We start from the raw sequence: 23844 nt of genomic DNA, 5'->3' as shown, positions 1-23844 counted from the left end.
ATGTGGAGGCTTGTGGGGGAATTGGGTTGGTTTTTGTATTTTTTGTGTGCATTTTTTTATTGTTCATTAAAATAAGCCTAAGAACAATCTGAATTAGTTACCATTTCTGTTGTTGTTACATTTGTTTTTTTTTTTTTGTCTGATGAAGGGATGCTATACTCCTATAACATAAGGAAAGGTTTCAGAAAGAAACCAGTGAATGTAACTGTCTTCAAAAAATGGTAGGAAGACTCATGTTTGGCAGTTACCACTCTGAGGTCTCAAATTTATTTTGAGAGTAAATTTTCAGTAAAACTACTTCATACATTAAAATTACAGAACCCAAAATCACTTAGATATTGACTTCGGCCTTACTGTAATGGTTATTAATTACTGTGAGAGATCACAAGTGCACACACATCAATATTAAAAGACATTTTAAATATATATTCCAGGTATACCCTTAAAACAATTGTACTATTTTAAGCAAATTTATAATACTAATATCCATAAAACCTACTGTTGTCTAGAATTCATTGTGTTCTCCACAGAAGTTTAGAATCTGTGGAAAAATACTTTTCATCCACCAAAGGAAATAGGGTATTTGACAACGTGCATTTGTCTACGAAATGGAAAGCAATATCTGATGAAATACGCTTTGTCAATAAAATAAATTGCCAAACAAAATGTAATCCTTCCTCAAAATACATTTAGCCTACACAGTGAAATAAGCTACTTCCACAAAGTGCATTCTGTTGCTTGAATTATTTTGATTTGCTGTCTATCAGAATCTGTAGATAAAGCGTTGTTTTGTCAGACACTGTATATCACTCTTATTTTATTATATATAGATAAAATACATTTAATTTGAAGGTAGACATTTGATAGGATACCTTAAACTGATATTGGTTTAGCAGACACGATAAACTGAAGGCATGTGCTGTTCATGGTACGAGAGGGGCACTTCTCTTTCTAACCGTGCCCGTAATGTAATGGCTCTGTAGATTGTAACTCAGCCTCTGTTGCACTGTCATAGTGTATTCAGGTGAACAGTCTCTGGATTATGCACTGTACCAAAACAATGTACATAACTGTCCAATTAACAAAAATACCAGTATTTGATATATATTTTTTTATAAATTTCTCATGCTTTGTCAATCATGTCTGGTGTTACTTATATCCATGCCTGAACCATGGGCCTTCAGCCTTTCTCTGACTTTATGGAGTCATACCAGTTTCTTACCTGAGTAAAAATTTGCAGGAAATGGAAAGAGTGAGTGTCTAATCTGAAGAATATCTGTTCATTTTCTAATTAAAGGCTTTACATTAAATACTATTAGAAGATAATCATTTTTTTCAATGAAACAACTCCTTAGTGATCCTTAAACTTCAAGAGTATCTTCACTGCCTATGCGTAAAGGCATAGGCATTGAGAAAGATGTATTTCTTCTGTAGAAAAAGTTGCCAAGAACTTAAATCTCTGCAGAGAAATACAAGGGTCCTGATGAGTTTTTGAACATTGCTGTATGTTTAAGTTTGCACTACAGGGTGTACAGTTCAGTTTTGCAACAATTCTCAGAGAAGGGATTGTGGTTAAAATTACATACAATGACTCCAAATTCTACTGTGAGATGATAGAAGTTAAGCCACTACAAGGCTATCTTTGTATCAATTCAGGTCCAACATCTGCGTTATTTGAATGGTGTTCCAACCTGAATTAAGTGATTGAGGTTTATTCAGTTAATTAGGCAATGCTATTTCTTTTCTCTTTTCGGAGCTGTGTTTCTCAGATGACACAGTCATAAAAATTATAAGGTAGACATTAGCTAGAGACATTGGAAAGATTATCAGAGAACTTGCTTGGCAAGAAGCAGGCTAATATGTACATGATGTATGGGACTCATTTTTCTGTGAACAACTTCATTGCTGTTTGAGAGAGGAGTCCAAGTACCTAAGAATAACTTGGGAATACGTCAGAGATGTTACATTTTTTTCTCTGTTTTCATGTAAATCGAGATTGCTCCTTCTTTTCTCATGTGATTTAATGTAGTAAATCTTTATAGGAGCTGTCTGAAGATTAATAGCTGTTGTAGAGGAAACTATGTACTAGATCTTTCAATTATCTTTTTGAATTATTTAACATTTCATATTTTATAACAAAATTTAATGTAGCACAACTAAAAATAAAAAAATAAATAAAAAAAAAATCAGTCATCTTTTTAAACGTGTGGCTATTGAACATCAGCTGGTTCTTTTTGTTTCAGCTTGTTGCCCCAGGTTTTGCAGAGCTAAAGTCTGGAAGCAGCCTGTTTATCATGATTTCCTCTTAATTGCCTCAGTACTTGGTTGGTCCTTCTGTGTTGCTGCTTTTGACAAAGAGATTTCTTTAGGAATAGGTTGAATATCTACTTCTGTTACTGCGCACATCTTCAAATTGCCCTCATGTGACCTTGATGCTTCATTTTCCCATTCGTTTTTACCATGGATCTGAATCCAGGTTATTCATGTAGTGTTTCAGATTCCATGAAATGAAAAGTCATTTTGGAAGTCAGTCGTGGATATTCTTTCTAGCTCATTTCTGTCTAGAGGCAGCAGAAAAAGGAAAGAAGATGCTTAAGAGCTGAAAAATCAGGCATGAGAAGTGGAAGAGTTAGAGCTGCTACGCTGGCAGAACTCCGAGCCTACAGTGTGTGTAGGGAAACAGTGCTGAAAGAGTGAGGGCCAGCAGCAAGTACCAATGAGACGGTGCTGGAAAAACTGGTAACTAATTATTAATATGCAGATTAATATAGAATCATAGATTCTATGATATGCTCATGATTTAAGTACTTGTAGTTTTACAAAGAGAAAGGAAGTGTGCCTGCTTGTTAGGGTTCTTTCTGATTACTCTGCTGTCTTAAGGCTTTCACTTGGTTGCTTCCCTGCAGCAAGCTGCTTACACTTTATTTTCTTTGAAGAAAAGGAAGCAGTCTTTCTCTGAGTGATAACTAGCTATATCTCCTGTTGATCACTGATAACAGATCCATGAATTCGTAGCATTCAGACTTGCTGGTCCTGAGTATCATTGCTGAGAGAGATAGAAATACGAGGAGCAGAAGGAGCAGTTGGGTCATTTAATTGTGACTTCCTGCACGACGTTGTATACTCTCCTAGTCTGCCCTCAGCCAGTCCAAAACGTTTCGTATCTCCTTTAGCTAGCAAAAGGATTGATTTACAAGCTTTTGTTGTCATGTGAACCAGCATCTTGCATTCATTTACAAGGGTTAGCAGACATTTTTGTTCTTTCGTTTTGGTTCAAATGAGCTGTTGTCATTCCCTTTGCAGTTCAGATTTTGCACATCCTTTTGGTTTTCTTCTAGACCTGCCCACTAAAACAACTGTTCAGGGTGCAGTAAGCCAGTAGTGCGACTGAGTGAAGAGGGCTCTAGGGCAGTGGAAATAGAGATGTAGGTTTGGCTTATGTTTATCCTGTGTACAAGCACTGGGTTAAACTTGCACAGTAACTCAATTTTAAGGATAAAAACGTTCATGTGTTTTTTTCCACTCTCTCCTAGATATGGGAACTATTGGAATTAAATATTTATTTTGTTCGTGTTCATAGATTTCTGGTATAAAATACTTGCTTAAATATCTGTGTTCTGACCCTTTTTGCTCTGACATGGATTAACGGATAGAAAAAAAAAAATAAAATGAGAACATTCCTAGTTACTACCAAAGCACGTAATTGTGTTTTGTGGAGAAAATGTAACTTGAACTCTATGGCTTGCAGTAGAAAAGCCAGGGTTGTCAAGCAGGCAGAGTTAAGTTAATTCTTTCTTGGATCTGCCATTTACATATTAGCAAAAGTTTCTTATTTTTGATTAATAATTATTAATTACTGATTTAAAAATGAGTAATAAAATTTATAGATGTTCTTGAATCAAATTTTATAGTTATCTTTAAGAAGGCCAGTGTTTGAGAACTTGAATGGGATTCTACAATGATTTTGGTAATTAAAGATATATATATTCCTTTGTGTTTTTTAGTTCATTTTTCATTACCTAAAGTGTCAGAGTCACTTCAGTCAGTCAAATGAGTCTGTCAGATATAAATTTAAGTAGAACTTCTCCTTGCTTTATTACATTGCCTTTCAGTATTTCTCATCCTAAAGCCTTTAGTCAGCTATTTTTATTTGAACATTTCACGGTGATGGTTTTGCAGTGTGTTAAAAGGTGAGCTGTGTTGACATGGACAATCTGCGTTTCAAGTCCATCTTAGCTCAACAGCAGCAGGCAAATAGTGGCAAAATGTGGAAAGCACCTTATCCTGCATTTTTCTCGATATTTTTTTTTTATTTCCTGTGGTTGTACTCAGGTTTTGTCACAAGTTGTCAGGAAGCAGTGGTCCCCAAGGTTTTGAAGTTTAGAGCATTTCCTTGCTGCTCTCTGTATGAACAGGCTTCCAGTATCCATTGTGGATACAGAAATTATGTGCCGTCAAACTGACGCAGTGATTATGCATGCCATTTGAAATTCTGTCTTTCCATATTGTACGTGTCATGCTGTAGTTGCTGCAGACTTTGAAAAAAATATTCTGCGTGTGCATAGATGGGTGCTTTTTTCAAAGGGCTATTTCAATTTTTTTTTAATTTTCTGTGCAGCTGTGTGTATATATAAGAAGGAGGCCTGTTCTTTTAATATGTGTGAAGCTCCACGACTTCCTTTATTTTGCAACGTTATTTGTCAGATCAAAACTAGGAAATCTACCAAAACCGGAAACTATAGATGACACAATTGAGATAGATTGGAAATTCATCTTCCGTCAGTTATGGAGTTTTGGCTACATTGGTATAAAAATATACAGTCGTGTTCTAGTAAATACCTTAGATATGTGTTGGTAGACAACATTTTAGTGTGGAAGTGTTGAAGCAGTTGGATTTATTTTTTTTTATAAATATTGCGCATGTAAAATAATTGGTTAAAAGAAGAGAGAATGTAAAACATTTGTGGAAGTCAAATGATTGTTGATAGAGAGGGGTAGAATAAGTTCTTGGGAAGGGCAACTGCAGTCTTAATCCATAAGCATAAAAAGAATAATGACTTGCAAGAGAAAGTCATAATAAATATTCATTTAATTAGTTTTGCAGAGGAACAAAATATAGGAAAAAACATTGACATCATAAAAAGTGTGCGATTTTAAATGAAGCTCTAAATGAGAATTGCAGTATTGATATGTTGAACAATAGCAACCATCTAAAGACGATTCAAAAAGCAATGTGTACAAATTATCAGAGTAAAATAGCGTTCTACAAACGTGTTTTGACAAATTATTTTCAAATGAGCATTATGAATGCTTTTTGAGTTGATTAATGTGCAAACTTTCATCAAGGAGTGGATATATCATCTGGAAAAAGGATCTAGTATTCTCCATACAGTCTTGAACAATATGAATATAACTGCAGAAATACTGAAAAATAGCCTTAAAATTGAGTCAAGGTGCTTAAACAGAATAATTAAATAACCAGAAGATAAGCAGATTAGGAAAAGAGAAGAACTTAAGCAAATAGGAATTAAAATAATTCGTTTAGCAAGAGGTTGCTTATTAGTTTTAGTTTTAAAATGAGATTATTATATACTGATTAGTACATACATTTATTTGCCTTTAAAAAAAATGCGATCTAAAGAACTTTCTTTGGTCTTATGTCTGGATTGCCTGTTGTATTCCTTTAAGTGTAAGAATGTGCAAGCAACCTGATGCAAGGCTGCTGTTAAGCTCTTAAAAAATATATGTATATTAAACTAAGCAAGAATTATAGTGATTCATTTTTAAAATACAGGAACCAGTCAGTAGAAGATGCCAGTTTATTCTTAAGCCAATGGAACATGGAATTTATCTTCCTATTCTGAATATGTTTCAGTGGAGAGTATACAAGAAAAATGTGTTCTTATGTGCAAAAATATGCTTAAGATTTGTTTAAAAAAAAAAAAAAGAAAAAAAATGGGTCAAAGCATTGCCTAACTTCATGTATGTTGATAAGTCAGATTTATGGCATCCAAGTAAAGATTATCTGGGTCACAAAGTGAAAGAGGTTTCTTATCTATTTGATGGACTTAAAAGTTCCTGTCCCTCTCTGGGAGCAGAATTATACATAGCAGAGTGAAAGATTGCAAGTCATGCAGTTATTCAGTGTGATTTTTCAAGAAGGAAAATAATTTGTTTAAAAAGATGATTTTTTTTTTTTTTACTTTCTACGAAGTAGATAAAACTTGTATCTCTCACATGCTGTATTATGATTAGTCTACCAAAACATACCAAGTAATATACATACATAACAGCCTGTCATTTTGGTCCCTTTTTTACGTGTAGAAGCCTACTCAATGTTTGCTATATGTAAAAAGGATGAAGCACAAGTCGCATCTCCCATGTGGTACAATACATGACATGTTAGGGTAAAGGTTTTAGTTTGCATTCCAAATTTAAAAAGAAATGTTGTCTATTTAAAATCAAAATTCATACAATGTGGATGATTAAGTGCCTGGCTGCAGCTGGCAAATACTGAACTAAAATGAGACTTTAGTGAATATATGATATCCGAAATATTATATTGCATTACTAAAAGGAGACGGTGGAATAAGGATTAGCAGCTGGCCTGTGTGATAAAGAGAAGGTAGCTTGAAGTCTTGAAAGTAGGAGATGTAGTCATTGATGTGAATGAGTAATTGACTGATCAGGTAATAAGTATCCTAATTTAAACTTGACAAGGAAATTGATAGTTGATATTGTTAAATATCCTCTAAAGAGACAGAAAGGGGACAAAAGAAATGCTAGAGTTGTTGTGTGAAATGTGGTATGAGAGTTGCTTTGATAAACAAATGCAATATAGAATGACTGGGAAACAATAAGAGATGATAAAAGGTACAATTTTCTAGTCGTTTTTCAGACTATAAGCATTATGTCTTGCACGTACAATGGAGGAAAATGAGGGAAATTACTGAAGCTAGGAAAACATGGCATTATCCTTTGTGTGCAGTGAGTTTGCATGTGCCCTACATTGTTATTACATCTTAATTATTTTAAATTAGCTCTATAAAAGCATTATGTCATGCCTAAATTTATTTGAAAGTTTAAGCATCTGGGGTTTGTGAATTTGGGTTGTGTTCTCATTCTGTGTTTTTGTTTGTTTTTCTCACATCACGTATGTGGCATTTGTAAATAATTAGCAGATATAACACACTTAGCAATGTCAGTAGCTAAATCTCCGCTTCTAGGTAAGTTGTTGGAAGCATCCCACTTTGCATTTTGAAGAGGCCATAAAAAATAAACTAAAATTGCAATTGATTTGCATTCACTCTTGTATTATTGTTGTACTTTTAAAACACCAAGCTGAAGATGCAGGATACTTCTTTTTGCAGTCCAGGATTTACTTATAATTGAGTAACTTGCTCCCCTGAGCAGTTAAAGACATACTTTATTCTCAACAGTCTGAAGAAGAAACATCAGAAAAAAAAATCCAGGCAGGGCAAGCAGGGCTTTGTGGATTAGCCTGTAATTCTGAGGAGATGCATTCTTGTTTTGTACTAATTGTGATAATCAGGGTACTTAGGTAAATAAGAAATCATTTATTGATCACATTAATTAGTAACAGCTACTGAAGATGCAAATGATAAGAATGTTTACAAAGGTAGCCTGTTGCATCAAGCATCTGTGTTTTCTGAAAATTATTTAAAAGAATATTCAAGTTTAAAATATATATATATATATAATTTGCAGTACCCAACTGCATGACTTTAGGATTGGAGACTTTGTGCTATGGCAGAAGAGATTCATAGCTGGGAGAATGGAGAAGAGCAGTCCTGATCAAGATGATCCTTTCTCCCATGTGGTTAGAAAACTGTTGTTTTCTGTTACCAACAACATAAATTTTAGTTGCTTGAAATTGAAGTTGTGCGTTTCCAAAATGAATCCAAACTAAACTATGTTTTCTAGGACAGAATAGTTAGCATTCTATCACACCGTAGTATTTTGTAATTACTGCTTTGGAAAATGTGAGAGTTTTGAGTGGTTCTTTTAGGGATATTCCAGTGGGACTTCATATAATCTAGAAACATCACTGTGCTACAGAGAGCGTTCTGTTATAACGGCAACCATTATGAAAGTGGAGTTAAAAACAGTTAAGCTCCAACACCAAGTTTGTTGTGAAAGGAATAAATAGCATCGAGGTAGTTGGTGCCCATACTATTCTGTGAGTTTTTGAAAAAGTATGAATAAAAAAAAAGTATAAAATATAATTATGAAAATATGTTCTGCTGGTAAAATCACTGAAGATTTCTCTTAAGATACAGAACTTAAGAAACTTCAATTTCTTTGGATTTCTTTCTTTAAGGAAATTCTATTTTTAGATTCATTTATGTAGAAATTTGCGTGCAGGAAATGTGAAATGTCACTGACACATTTAGTGGGACTGATTTTAAAGATTGTGACTTGTCGTTAAAGCAGTGAGTTTCTGTAGTGCTGCCTTGCACATGGTCTGTAAACATTCAGAAGCAAATGGAGAGTAATCACAGTTTGTATTTACAAGTCTTTGCAGGGTATGAACTTGAAGTGCTTTATCAGATCAATAAAATCACCTGGCAGATAAAGATACCATTAAGATGCTTTTGAAGACTTTTGAGTGGGCTCTTTCTATTTTAGTTTAGATTCCTAGGATTTCTGTACAGATAAAGTGAACTGTACCTCTGGGGGCTGTCAGTGCTGAGCATAAAGCCAGCTGATGCCTCTCCAGCCCGAGCTGCTTTCAGAACTGCTAGGTGGGTTAATATTCTTACACTCTCATGACCCTATTTCACAATATGTATGACTGAATACAAGCAAGATGCTTATGCCTACTTAAAAACAAAGATGTAGTCCTCTCATAAGTTTTTGTATTGCCATGCAAAAGATCAGAGTTGCTGTCAGTGGAGTTTTCTTATTTGCTCTGTCTGACTGCTTAGGGAGAATTAACTGCTGGTGCCTGGTTTGGATTGGATTCGCAGCACACATGTGCTGGGTGCGGGCACCCTTGCCATTGCCATACATATCAGTTGCTGTGCATCTTGGGCACAAAGTGCTGCCACGTGGATGTTTGAGAAACACCTGTTGAGTTTTACTTCTGCAGCCACACTGCTATGCTGCAGGGGTTTCAGTATCTCTTCTTCAACTTAGCCAGGTAAGTGCAAGAGAGGGCTGATGTTACAAAATGAATTGTGCTTATTTGAGTAGTATATCGTACATGTGAGTTTTAATAGAGAAACTAATACAAGAGATAGAATACTCTCAGAAGAGTGAAGCAGCTGAAGTGATGAAGAACATGCACATCATTGGAAATTATATGGATGGGGAAAAATTTATGGTGATATATCAGTTATTTCCATCAGCTCTTGGTCTGAAATGATTCTCTTTTATCAACGCATTTATTCAGAGATAATGACATCTCTTGAACCAATCAGTTCCTATTGCCAGTAGCACTTAGCTCCTGTTAGCACTCTGTGGAACCATCAGATCAGATCAAGGGAATTAATCTGTGACATGCACGGTAAAGAACAGCAGCATTTATCATCTCTAAGGTCATCCTTCACAGCAGCGTTCTCCAAGCAGCAGTCCCTTCTCATAGCAGGACTTTTTACCGAATGAGTGACCTTGATGCCCCATGTGTTCCTCCTTTATTTGTTTTAGACGTATAGCTTTCAGAGCACATAGTAATGAGGAGTGTAGAGAAGCAGCATGGAAAAATAGTGTAACATAAGAGACTGCTAAGAAGAGCAGGAATATGCATGTTGTTTTTGGGTTTGGTTCTTTGTTTTGTGATTTTAGCATTTGGGAACATGAAGTTTTAGAACTGGAGGTTTAAAAATATAATGACATCTTCCAGAACTACAACAGTGAGAGGAAAAATAAATAATTTTCATCTGAATGTGGTAGAAAACATTGGAGGTAGGTTAGCAGATTTTGAAGAAAAGTTACTAGAAATCTTGAAAATAAGTTAAATAAGGTCTGTGATTTCTTGAAAGGACCATGACCGTACCATCTGCCTACCTACTAGGAGAATTCTACGTGCATTTTGCTCAGCTTTGTAGCTGGGGAGCTTTTGACAGCAGAGAGAGAGGGATATTTGTTTACTTAAAGATCTTTAGCCTTGTGCCTTGATATAATGATTCCATCCATCTCTCCCTGTTTCCGCCTCTCCCTTCCTGCTCCCACTCACTTCTAAATGTTCTGACCACTTCCATATCTGATGAAAGAGTAAAGGTTCCTAAGATACCTACCTTAATCTAGGCTATAGGACAGAAAACCCCATAAGCTGGAGGTAAGCCTAGCAAAATTTCAGTTCTGCAAAATGGAAATTGATCAGACTTTTCCTGGAAATTTTCTTCATACTGATTTTGCTTGGTTGGATCTTTTAAAACATCCTTTTTGTGGTGTTGGTTTCTGATGTGTTCTTGATGTCATGACTTCAGTCGGCCAAGATTTGCATCCTATAGGCACGCACAGCCTATTTTACACATGCACAGAATACCAGACTTGCAGCCCAAGAGCAAGTCCAAGATGTAGGAAGTGTGTGTACCAATAGTTAAAAAAGCATGTTGAGAATGTGCCATGTAGTATACATATGATGCTGTGGTAGAAATGCTCCCTTAATCCATAGCAGTCCTGGAATGAACCCTTCTCCATGAGTTGTTTCCTCTTGTCTGTCTGGTCATCAGTACTGGCTCATGCTGAACCTCCTGCACCAGCACCCTCAGGTTCTTTCCTGCTGAGCTGCTCCGTCAGTTGCCTCCCAGTCTGTGCCCACATCTGACAGTGCTCTGTCCCCAGTGCAGAACCCAGCATTTTCCTTTGCTGAACTTCATGGTGCTGGTTGTCCAGTTCTCCAATCTATCTAGATCCCCCCCAAGACTTCTAGCTCAGTTCAGCATTGATAGTGAACCAATTGGGGATGCACTCCTGTCCTGCACTGAGATCACTGATAAAACCATCACCGGCCCTAGAACTGAGCCTCACAGAAGACCGCTCGGGATCAGCTGCTGGTCCGGTGTAGCCCTACTCACTGCAACATTTTGAGTCCTGCCATCCGAGCTCTTCATTACCCAGCATAGCATGGACCTGTTCCTCTCACAGTGGGTGATTTGCCCAGCAGCATGCTGTGATGGGGTCAGTATCAGGGACCTTATTATATCCAGAAAGAATCCATCTGCAGCCTTCCCTTCATCCACCGAGCAATGACCTTATCATAGCAGATCACATTACTAAGGCAGGACTTTTCCTTCATGAACCCATGTTGACTATACCTGATAATAGCTTTGTTCTTTAGATGTCTTTCAGTATTCCTCCAGGTAATCTCAATAACTTTCCCAGGTGCTGACATTATATTAACTGTAGCAGAGAATTCAGTTGTAATGGAGCTCTCTTTGTTAGAAAATTGAACATTTTGAAATAAATTATCCAAAGATAAAGGAAAAATTGAAAAATACTTGAGGTAAATTTATAGTTCAGATTTTTTTTTCTGTATGTTTTTGGCATGTTACAACAGTTGAAAGGTGAATACACTCTGCAATTGTTAGAGGGCACTTACGTTTCCCAATGATTTTTGTATAGCTATGGATATAGGTGAAATTCACAGAACTGTTAACCAGTAATCACTTGACCAGTAATGACATCTTATATGATTGTTTTTATAGGAATATGTGTCTATATAATGATTTAATTATATTTTTGGTCAAGGTCTGTCAGTCAAGTGATTTGCCACTCTAATGTCAAACTTTTGAATACTAGTTCAGTAGCCTCCGAGTAGATAGTGTCAAAGTAGCAGACTTGTAATTAAGCTGAATTGAACAATTTATCAAAATCAGTGTCATTAAGGCACTCTGTCAAGGGACACTTAGAATTCAGTTAAAAAATTAAATTTGCTCAGCTAGTTTTATGGAATATCTTTTAAACTGCATTTGTGCTTTGATTCTTTCATTTGTTTTTGTTGTTGGCTTGTTTTTTTGGTTTTTTTTTGTTGTGTTTTTTTGCATTTATGAGCTTTTTAGCAGATCTCTTCACAAGGTGATAGCAGCTTGACCATCACCTTTCTCAGATCTTTGTCTTCACCCTCAGTTTCCAAATAGGTAGAGATGAGAAATAATATAAAATAAATGAATCTTCCTTTTGTAATTTCTTTGGCCCTTGTGTTTCAGTGATTTACGGTACATTATGGCCTTTGCAATTGCTGCAGCCTGAATTCAACAAAGTATTCAAGTAGGTGCTTTAAGCCCAATGGAGATGCCATATTCTTCAGAACCTTGAAATATCTTACTTTTTTTTCAGCAGGGTGTCACTGTGTTAACTATTCTTATTATCAGTAGAGTTTGATACAAGGAAATCTGTTAAAATTTGCAACAAATGGATATATGGTTTTTAGTGGGCTGGTACTGTATGAGCAAATAATAATGCAAGTGTGTTGAGAAAAAAATAGGTGCTCAAACTGAAGTGGGATCACTTATTTTGTGCTAACTGGAGTAGGGTCAACAATATATCTTGGCAAAGTATTGCCTTTCCATGCACTGATAACGGCAATTGACAAATCTTGCAGTGAAGCATTGGTAGCAGAGATCTTCTTTTTCTGAAGTAGGAACAGTTCAGATATTTTAGTAATACTAAACCAGATTTTTTTTGTTGTTCAGGAGTTTCTTACACCTCTATTGTATGTAATTATGGACTTGGACTTCCTTCAGTAGTACGCGTAGCTTGGATTAGGTTCCCTGCCATGATGTTGAGAGGGATGTTAATTTTGTGTGTAATGTTTTACAAATTGGTAGTGGTTCATTCTTTTTTGCTTGTGTTACAACAAAGGAGTTAATCTTAAATGGTGGATATTGGTTTTAACATTAAGTAATTTTTTTTTAGTCAAGACATTTAATACTTGATTATTTTTCCTAATCCTTCTCACTAGGGATAAGCAGGCAGAGAATGAAGGCTGTAAATATAAATTCTGTATTCACAGCAGGATGTGCTTAGCTCTAACATAGATATCTAGGCCAAATCGATGACAGCAGTTCAAAACACAGTGTGCATTAAAGAATTCACATGTGAAAAGACAGGTCCTAATTTTTATTTAAATATTTTTTGAGATATAAATTGAGTTCTGGTTATAAGCTTGACATCTTAGCCATGTAACTCATGTCTTGGGTGTCTCTGCCCAGTCTCTGTTCGGTATCACTTAACCCATGTAGATTAAAGGACAGAAAAAGCAAATTATGCCAAAGAAATTCATGGTCTTTTGTCCACTAAACCCTATTTTGATCAGTATTTGCTCCTGTAGGTTGGTATTTTTCGCTAGTCAGCTTAGCATCACTTCTTGCTGAGCCTTGGGCATGGATGTAATTGATGCTCAACTTCTTGCAATTAATAGTTGGGTGTGACTAAGTATGATGTCGTAGAGACAGCATTTGGGCAGTACCTGCTGTTGAATCCAGCCACATAGTCAATCTTTGATTTTATTAGCAAATACCTCAGCAGCTGTGAATGAATGTATTGTTCAATGCATATTTAAATACCACACTGTTAGTATTGAGAACTGTTCTTTCAATTTAGTAATTGTGTTTGCTTTGATGTAACTAAGTTCCATAGAATAGAGACATGTCATCAAACAAACATGCTTGTCAGCATTAACCTCAGTCCTTTATAGATAAATTTTTAAAACTAGGTTGGAGTTGTCCTGTAAGTAGACCTTAGGTTGTCTTCTCCTACTTAAGCACTAACAATGTCAAGTGATTATTTGGTTCCTTGCATCTTTTTAGAGATATAATTAGCGGTATGCACTGTTCATAAATATGCTTGCCTTTGCTTAGCTACTAAAGTATGTCTTATACCCAGGTTTATCAATGGTGTTAATTGATTTCAGTCCTCTTTCAGCTAATTTGTGAATTGATTGAAATAGCAAGTGTTCATATACTCTCGCTATTGGTTTCTTATAGATGCAGTTCTGCAATAAAAAAGGCATGAAGCGTGGGATCCACTTGAAAGCATGGTTAAATAAAGGAAAGTATATCAAGGTAGCAGGGTAGAGACACATAATAGCTGCTGGCTGTTTTGAGAGTTTCATCAACAGAGTTTGAGTTTGAACTGTCTCTGAGAAATCCAAGCAGAAATCCTTCTGATGCAAAAGAGTCTAAATCTATCTTTTGCTATTGACTAAAAACTGGTTAACTGAGTTAAGTGAGCAAAATCTTCCTCATTTCTATTTTACTGGTTAACCAGTCTGTGAAGTTTGCCTTGCTGACCTTATTTTAAGAATATGTTGAGAAGAATGCACTTGCTCTGAAAGTTTAAGAAGTCAAGAAGGCTGCAGGAAATAAAGTAGCTTCTCTGTTTGAGTTGCATATAAAAGAAGTCAAGCTTACCCTTCTCTTCAGATAATTGTGCCATTTGTACATGCAGAATGATTGTGTACATTACTGAGAAAAATTACAAGAAGTCTTACATTCACAGTTGGTTTTGTTTTGGTGGCTTTTTCTTTGTTAGTTGCTTAGGGTTTTTTTTAGGGGGGAGGAGGTGTTGAAAATACTCTTGCGCCTTAAAGTAAGACCTTGATTTCCCAGTTTCTAATGCTGGACATATATGATTGTGGGCTTCCAGGAACCCATGGGTGCCAACTTTGTAACTCTATTCTCTGAAAACAAAGCAGATAATCTTCTGAACTGTTTTTCAGGAGTAGCATTTGCAGAATGTTTTGTCACGGCCAGGAAAGCACCAAAGCCTTCTTTGACCAGATGACCCTTTGGGGACTGGACTGTTTTCCTTCTGATTATGTATCTACTGCACTGCTTGTCACACCTTAATTTAGCTTATACATATAATCTTTCCTGACTATCTTCCAACTATATTTATTCGTAGGTTGGAGAAGAATTCTGATAAAGATATGTATTTTGTAATGCCTGCTTCCTTCTCTGGTTCTGGGCTTGTTGGTGCTTCTTTAAAAGAAGAATCAAGTAGAAGCCTCGAGGCACATCCTGCCAAGCCTTTAATGCTACTGTGTGTTGCAATCTGAAGAGCGCACTGACATCCCTTTAAAGTGGTCCACGAGAGGATCCACACCTCCTTTCTCCCAGTGCTAGTCACTCTCATACACTGACATGCTTCCTCACTGGCAGCAGTGGTTTCTGCCAGCATTAAAAATTTACCTGGGGCAGTTGCTCTGAATGTCTGGTTGTCTGAACATGATTTTTGAAGCTTCTTTTACCTCTTAACTCAAGAACCAAAGAATATCTCTGTTACCCTGAGAGAAAGCAAAGAGTACTTAGCCTCGTATCTAGCTTGAGTCCGAAGTCAGTCACCGTATGTTCTTCTGTTGGATGTTTTTATTAATGAACCTTTTGCTGCATATATTCCAATCCTGACAACTGCTGAAAGACTGTCAGATTTTCCAGTTTTCTGGCCTGCAGAGAGAGGGTTGTTGAATAATGAGCTACCTGCTGTAATCTCTCTCTGACCATTGCTGTCATTTCCCTTAATAAAACAAGGCACAGGAGCCTGGAACCCAAAGCTACAGCCTAGGAGCCTCTACATGGTATGAGAGACAAAGTCTTTGAAGTTTAGTTAACGTGTGTCTGTGGCATCCTGTAGTCTGGTTTGGGCAATGCCTGGTGCTTTTGTGTCCTCCACTGGGAATAAAAAAAAAATAAATCTGCCTTATAAAGGGTTAGACTTCAAAGCAAAGAATGTAGGCTAACATCTTCTGTTCCAGTAAACTAATTTTCTAAGGACCACAAGCTTTCTTGTTAAGAATGAATTTTTTCACTTTTATTTTCATTATGTCACTACTGCTGTATAATAAGCTTATCTCATTACAAATAACATTGGTATATATGTGAAGGTTTACATGTGCAGTTATCTGATTCCTTTAGTAATAACTTTACCTAAATTGTTCAAGAGATTTTTCCTTATTCTTTTTGGAGTATTATGGTCAAATATACTGAAGTTAATATTTGTGTATAATGCATTTTCTCAAAACCACAAAGATTATTTCTACTGTTTTTTCCAAAACTATTTCAGAGAACTTGTGTTCTCTCAATTGCTAGAATAACCTTATTTTGGATCATTCCAAATATAAAAGATATAAATAAGAAAATGAGCGTCATTATAGACACAACATAATTTTATTTTCAATCCTCAAATCCTTGTATATGCTGAATGAAAATTGACCAGCGTGTTAGTATCTCTTTAAGGTTATTGTTAACAGTAAGAATGTATGAAAATGATTCACCAGGGCTGCCGGATGTCTCCAGGTTCCTATAACAGGGAGATGATCTCAATCTGCCTTCATGCTGTTAAAATGATGCATAAGCCTACCAGCATTCTCAAATGATGGAGTATTATTGCAGCCTCTTAAAAGTTGGGCGCTGAGATAATTTGGTTGATGCTGGAGAAAGAATGTACCATAACCCCTGTGGCTCAACTTTCATTGAATAAATATGGCATGCTGCTGCTTTTGTTCTCCTTGTGTATGGAAGAACAATTAACATGTCAAAAAAGAAGAATCACGGAATGTTCTGGCTCATTCCTGTGAAAAGTGCAATTCCACACGGAGTTGTGCTTTAGAAGTTATTGCACAACATCCAAGGTTCTACCTCCAAAATATCAGATGTAGCCCATCGTGTGCTTCCTACGGAAATATGTATTACTATGGCTGGAAGAACAAATTAATAACACATTAATTTAGCACCTATCATGTTTTAAGAATATGACGTACTTTTATTGCTAGATATGAACAGGCTCTGCAGTATGACTTACAGCTGTATAGTTTAAAAAATAGTTTCTGTGTAGATGTGTAAAATGGCTGTGATCATGGTTGGGTTCTATTTTACTTAAAGTAAGCATCCTCAAACGTCCACCATAACACATTGCGGTGTTTTGCCAATAAACTGAAGGTTTCTGTTCTTCTCTTTGGCTGTAATAGAGATGCTATGAGACATACGAAAACATTTTAAGTCTTCATTACAGATTTAGATATTTCCAGGCTCTTTTCGGTTATGATCTAAAATATATAACTCACAGTTTGTAGAAAATTCTAGAACAGTTGGGCAGTTCCTTGTCTGAAATTTCTCTGAAAGAGTCTGTGAAGAGCACATGAGCAGATTCTCTGGGTGTTTCCACTGAAAAAAACTGGCGTTAGTTTTTTGGGAGGCTGTTTGCGACTGGAAATGTTCTGCGTTTCTCACAATGATTGGGAAACTCAACAAATTCAAAATCAAAAAGAAAACAACTTCTAGAAACGTAAAATACGAAGACAGGGTTTTTAATTCTCTAAGTGAGAATGAACAGTGATTGCTTCTTGTTATGGTTGGCTTTTTTTTTGTTGTGTTTAACCACATACTGCTTGCCAATATTAAAACAGTGATTGGAAGCTAAGTGATAAGGAAGGAGAAGCAATCGTAGTTTCATGAGTCTGTTTTTTTTTTTTTTTTTTTTGCAGAGGGCAAGAGAATTAGCCTGGTTTCCATAATTACAGCTTCCTTAAGGCAGTTTGCAGATGAAATAGTAGTGTAATGTCCTATCTTGTAAAAATAGGAAATTAAAAACCATAGACTTTGCAAAAAGGCAATAATTTGTAGGTCACAAGCTGCAATTATTAAATATTGTTGCATCTTTAAATTTGTGCAAAATGATAACAATATATAATGTAGCATAACAGCAGTCTTGAAAGACAGTATTTCAAGTGGAATTTGTGCATCTTTGTTGCATGTTATTTTCTGATAAAATTTCGCTAGTTGAAGGAGTTGAAAGTCAATTTTTTTTGCCTCAAATGCACTTGAAGATTTTTTTTGACCTTTATTTCTACTTATGTTTAACAGACGAACCATGAGAACCATTATTCTGATATGTGAGGACATAAAAGAGAATGTTAACATGATGGCATCTGTCCTGACAAAGCTCTGATACTTCTTAAGGGTTTTCGTAGTGCAAAAGCAGTATCCAGGCAATTGCAGGGTGCCTTTGTTTGAGGCACATACATTGTATCTTGCTACCAGTGAGGCTGAAGTGCCTAGTGCCCCGAGCAGAGCAAGCGAGAGGCATGCTCTTAGTTGGTATTGTGCTGTCACTGAAGAAAACAAGATAAATATGTGCCTTTGTGCTGATAAGAAAGTGTCTATAACGTAATCAATCTTTAGCTTGACTGCTATGATGTACCCTGCTTATTAGGTCTTACCCTTTCTCTGGCCTGAGTGCAGCTCTGAAATCCAATAAATTTGCCGGAGGGAAATTCTGAATTCCTGTGATGATACCACAGCTGTGTTATTTCAGAAATGCTTCCCATTGTACCATCTTTCAGTCTCAAGAAGAGCATGAGATGATGTAATAACGCTGGATAAAAATTACTTCTAGTAACATCACTGTCTGCATCACGCTGGTGGCAAAACTTGGCCTCCAAAATGTTCAGAATACATAGGTGGATACAAAATAGGTGGATGCTGTGCCCCAGTGCTGTGGATCAGCTGCTTGATTGGACACTCACATCCTGTTGAGTAATGGCTTTGGAGCAGTTCTTCAGAACAGCCTCATGTTCTCCTCTGTGCTGCCGTAGTGGTTGTTTTGCAGTTCATGGTGGTCATGGACCTTTTCAGCTGCTGAGCTGTTCTGGGCAACACTGGGGGGCTCGTGCTGCTCATCCAAGCTGTTCTCGTGGAGTTCAGCCTGAAGGCATGCAGCACGGGAACTGTGTCTTGAAGTGGTGAGCTTTGCAAGTTTTGCTTGTTAATTTTTAGATGAATGTAGATTCTTAAGAGCTTCCTTTAAAGTCTGGTCACAAATTTCTGCCTCACTGGATCTCTCTGCTTACATATTTCTTAGCCTTGATTGCTTAAAGGACAAATCTTGCTGCAGCTGCTGGCACTGATTGGTTTCTAAATATAGGGAAATCTTGCTGCAGGGACTTTTAACACAGATCTGATAAAAGGAACGGTGAGAAAGTTCTTTCTGTTATCAGAAAGTGGTAGTTAAAGGCCGGTTTTATTTGGGCAACTGTAATTTGTCTACCTGTTCAAGCTAAGCTTAAACTTACTCTTTCTTTGTAGACATCAAGCAATCAGTCTGGGTGTGTTGGGAAACAGCTTGCTTGCTTGGCAGCGCTCGGCAGCACGTAGCTACTGATTTACTAATGATTTACGATGTAATCTTAGATGAAAGGGGTAAGTTATACCTGCATGGAATGTGGTGTTTCTAGTAGAGTTCTGTACTTAACAACATGTACTGTACACAAAATTAGCCTGGGTAACGGTATTGTTCTCTTATACGCTTGGTCGCATAGACCCTGTATCCCTGGAAGCATAGATGCTATATAAGATGGTGTGTTGCTACAATAAAGTTGAAGCTGCATATCCTCACATTGAGTGTCAGGCTTCCTGCCCGCCTAGGAGGGTAACCCTGTGGGGAGCTTGGGGAGTTTCCCAACATTTGGCGCCCGAACAGGGACCAATGCGTAGCGTTTATCGTGGTTAGATAAGTAGGGACCCTACCGGGGAGGCGCGCGTAGTGGCGGACCGCTGTAATCTCCGTAGCGTTTTAGGCGGCGGACGTAGCGTTTTAGGCGGCGGAGGGCGTGTTAATTGGATTGAGGTTTGCGGTTCCGGGGGCGGTTGAAGTCGTCGGCCGACGCGGATCCCCTCTCTTCGGCGGTCGCTGGATTACGATGCGAGGATGGAGCGGGAGGTAGCCCAACAGCTTTTATTGCGCTTTTTAGAAAAGCAGCTTTCATTATGCTTCTTAGAAAAGCGGGATTCAGTGGGTGCGTTTTTGCATGCCAGGACATTGTTTTGAGGAATTAGGCTAGATTTTTTAGAGTTGGTATTTATCTTTCCATCTCTGATTACGGCGGACTGCTAAGTAGCATTCCTCTGTGATTCAGATAGTGAGCAAGACTAGTGATGACACTTCTCCATTTTCCCCATAAGATCTTGCCCAGTTGCACATCATCTAGCTCTCGCTTTTAGGGAGCAGCCCTGTGTTGCCTGCTCTTTCTTTACATAGCTTTAACCCTGGGTGAGTCAATCATTTGCAGCTGCTTTCTTCCCAAGTGTGTGTGTGTTCCCCTCAGCTGAAGATACTGCCCTTTATGCAAAAATCTGTGGGGCTAACCTGCAGAAAGTGTTATGCAGCCCCAGGAGCTGTGTTCTGTCCCTCAAAGCTTGCACTTGGTGGTGTGGCTGCTGCTCCATGCTTCAGGAGTCTTGTTTTGCAAGTGAGACTTGCCACGTATTCATGAAGAATGGGTCTAAATTTTAATTTCGGCAGTTTATATATAGCAAACTGTAACCATCAGGAATTACTGTAGCCACATCACAACATGGCAGCTTGATTACAATTATTCTCTATTTAACTGTGAAACATCATTTAATGTATACATGTGTATTTGTATGATGGAGACATAAAAATATAACACACCAGCAACTAAATTTGTAATAGAAAAGATACTTTAAAATGAGCTTATTTCGTGAGGATTAGAACCTTCTCATCCCTCAGCATATGACCTGTGAAACCACTGTTTTCTTCCGTTCCCTCCTTTGAAGGACACATGGTTCACATCTGGATTTTCAAGCAAAGACTTCTGATTTAGGAGCTTTGAAGCGGATTTTAGTAATAGATCAGTGCAAACTAACCACTGACTGGGAAATATAACATCAGGCTTACTAGGTTACAAATGTAACACAGTCTGAATTTGTGCTCAGGACTTTCTTGATGTGTGTGGGCTTATGGAAGGCAGCCTTAATCAGAAAAAGGTGTCAACTCACTGGAATATGACTAAGGTCAGAGCTAGAGGAGGAGGATTATGGTAAGCACTCGAGTGTTTATTACTGTTAGAAAGGCAGAAAACCCAGGTTCAGGGTTGGTTTTCACAGGAATGTTTAAAGCTTTGAATTGGCTAACTTTTGTGTTAGTAACAAGTTTTTTAAAAAAAATCTGAGGTGAATGTAACATACCTGTGATCTGTGAGAAAAAGTAAAGCCAAGTTAAAAAAAAAAAAAAAAGTAGTCTGGAAATTTTCTAAACACATGCCTTTCCTGGCTTTTAAATGTGATTTTCTTTTCGAAGGTCAGAACAGACTATTTTCTCGTGTTATCTTAAATGTTAATTCTTGATTTTATTTTTTTATTTTTCAGTTACTTGCCTTTTGAAAGCATTTAATGCTTTCAACCCCTAATGCAGTTTCACTTCTCAGGCAGTAAAGGTTCATTGTCTAAAATGAAGTACAGTACCCTCATAATTGAAGTAATAAAGCAGACTGGAGGAGCAAGAATCATGGGAACATGGTTATGCAAGGTGATCTCTGCCACACATTTCTGCATTGGTAAATTCATATTTTTATGTAGGAAAATAAAAGCCTTCTCGCATTTGTGGGGAAAGGGAGGGGGAAATGTGTTTTTGTGTCAGTAAATACATGGACACAGGTAACGGTGTGAAAAGCACTGGGAGTAAACTTCTAAGCAAAGCTTAAAATCACAGTCAAGAGCGCTACTGTTATTCTTTCCACATTACCTTTTATCTTTATTCTTTCATCCCCTGACAGAAATGGTGGCTACCGAATACCAAATTTTAATGATTTATTATTAGATAAAACTCTTTAATGTCAATAGCATTTGACAGTTTATCATGAACCCAAGAGGAGTGCAGCTATCTTTGATTTAGTCACAATTTTGATCAGGTTAGTTTGTTGTAAATTCTTCCTAGAACACCGTGCAGTCCTTTCTGTGCTTCTTCACCCAGAGGAGCAAATGTTTTAGTGTTCCTTTTTCAATTATAAAGATCAATGCCAGAAGCCTGATGATTGTGTGCAATCCTATTATAGCAAACCGGTGTTCACATACACTGCAAGAAAACAGTTCAGTAAGGAAACAGATTTAAGTTTAAAGCTTGTGGAGGATTACTACAAACAGCATAGAATAAATATCTTCTGGGAGGAAAGTGTCACTGAATTGTCTCTTTAATGTGATTGAAACATGCCTTTGTGTTTGTAATAAGTATATAGTTAATTTTGATGAGCTACTTGCAAATAAATTTGTGAAGGCTAGAAATGAAGATGCTTTTTTTCAGTCGTTCGTGTCAATTGCAGGGTAATTGGCTGGCTCTTCAGAGGACTTGTGGGAACAGCACTGCAGTACTGTCAGCATTTGGCTATGCTTTTCTGTTTCCTTACTGTAAAGTATCCATAATTCAGCATAAGTTACAAGCTCTAACCACAAAAATTATTTTGTATAAAGAGCCTCTAAATCAAGGTCAGAATGCTGCTTCTTCTCCTCGTGTGGATGAGGTGAAAATGTCAGCTAAAACCTGTTAGAAACTGCAGAACGGAGTGAAGAAATGTGTGCTAAATGCAGCGTGTTCCTGTTGATAAAATGAATCTATTAATCAGCGAGACAAATATATATGAACTAAAATGTACTCGCTGTGTACTGTTACATGAACGTGCTGCTTAATGCAGCTACACCGAGAAAATTATGCATCTCTTTTGTGTCCAGACCTGCCTCTTGAAGACGTGGTGCACCTGCAGGAAGCATTAAGCTGTTAGGTGCTTGTGTAAACGCAGTACAGCATTTGGGGTATGTGTTACAAATCTGGACAGATGCTCCTGCTTAAGTCTAACCTACTGAATCTGATGAAGGTGGGGGTGAAGGGGTATTGCACAGTAGTAGACGCCTGTAATAAGGTGTTAGCATGAATTTTTATCCCTAGTTATATCTAACAGTTTGAGACAGTCCATTAATGTTATTTTAATTTAGTGTTCTGTGGTTGAATCTCCTGCTACTAATGCAAGTTGAAATATGCTATGATATAGTCTGTTCTGGAAGAATCTGAATTGGATGGATAAGCTTGGGTACTCGGAAATAATCTTTCTTCCATTCCGAGAGTATTGAAGAGTACTGTTAAATAAGCCCTTCATAAGCTGTTAGTTAATTTGGGACAAAATACTGCACTTAGTATGTAGTAAATGGAAATGAGGGTGTCTCATGCTGATTGTTATTTTTTTCCCCTCATCCACTTTGCCCATTGCTCGAGCTGTGGCATTTTTGATACCAGCTAATTAGGTTCATTCTGTGTGGATGGACAGCCACAGTGACTCAGCAGGGCAGAGCTAAATTACTTCCGTCCATCCTGCTAGGCTTGTTAGTAAGTCATGAATATCCTGATATTGTCTTTTTTATTAGTTTCAGAATTTTCTTCGGAGATGTTGTGAATCATAGGCTAAGAATTACCCTACAGGAAGGTTTTGAATATGTTGAAGGTGATGATCTTCCTTTGAAAAGAATCCTGTAACCTACTGTTTTACATAAAACATTGTGATGTCCTAATACCTGTGCTGACTCACTAAAGTGTGGCATCTTTGTCTCTAGGGACGGAGCACCCACCACATTTCGGGGCAACCTGTTTCAGTGCTTCACTACTCCCATTGGAGAGAAAAACAAAAACACTTTTTTCTTATATCCATCCTAAATCTCCCCTGTTTCTGTTTGAAACAATTTCCCCTTGCTCTATCACCGCAGACCCTGTTAAAGAGTCTGTCCCCTTCTTTCCTGTAGCTCCCCTTTAGATACTGACAGGCCGCTCTCAGGTCTCCCTGGAGCCTTTTCTTCTCCAGGCTGCACAGCCCCAGCTCTCAGCCTGTCCTCACAGGAGAGGTATTCCATACCTTGGATCATTTTTGTGGCCTTCCTCTAGATGTGCTCCAACAGGTCTGTGTCTCTCCTGTGCTGAGAACTCCCCATCTGGATGCAGTGCTCCAGGTGAGGCCTCATTAGCGCAGTGTAGAGGGGCAGATCCCCTCCCTCGCCCTGGTGACCACGCTGCGTTTATGCAGCCCAGGATCTGGTTGGCTTT

General features: G+C 37.5%; 1 protein-coding gene across 10 annotated transcripts in view; it reads left to right on the top strand.

Moving 5' to 3' along the window:
• Positions 1-23844, top strand: part of TENM2 (teneurin transmembrane protein 2) — a 616658-nt gene that overhangs the window by 72505 nt on the left and 520309 nt on the right. The window contains exon 1 of one of the 10 annotated variants that reach the window (XM_021410389.1): positions 19324-19683. The exons of the other annotated variants lie outside the window; for them this stretch is intronic. The gene's annotated coding sequence lies outside the window, so the exon portion shown is untranslated. Of the gene's footprint in view, positions 1-19323; positions 19684-23844 lie in introns of those variants that run through there. 10 annotated transcript variants of the gene reach the window in all.

The sequence above is a fragment of the Numida meleagris genome, chromosome 12 (assembly GCF_002078875.1).
Source record: "Numida meleagris isolate 19003 breed g44 Domestic line chromosome 12, NumMel1.0, whole genome shotgun sequence".
In the NCBI taxonomy this organism is placed as follows: Eukaryota; Metazoa; Chordata; class Aves; order Galliformes; family Numididae; genus Numida; species Numida meleagris.
The sequence above is the reverse complement of the archived record's forward strand: the minus strand, read 5'-3'. Positions and strand labels throughout refer to the sequence as shown.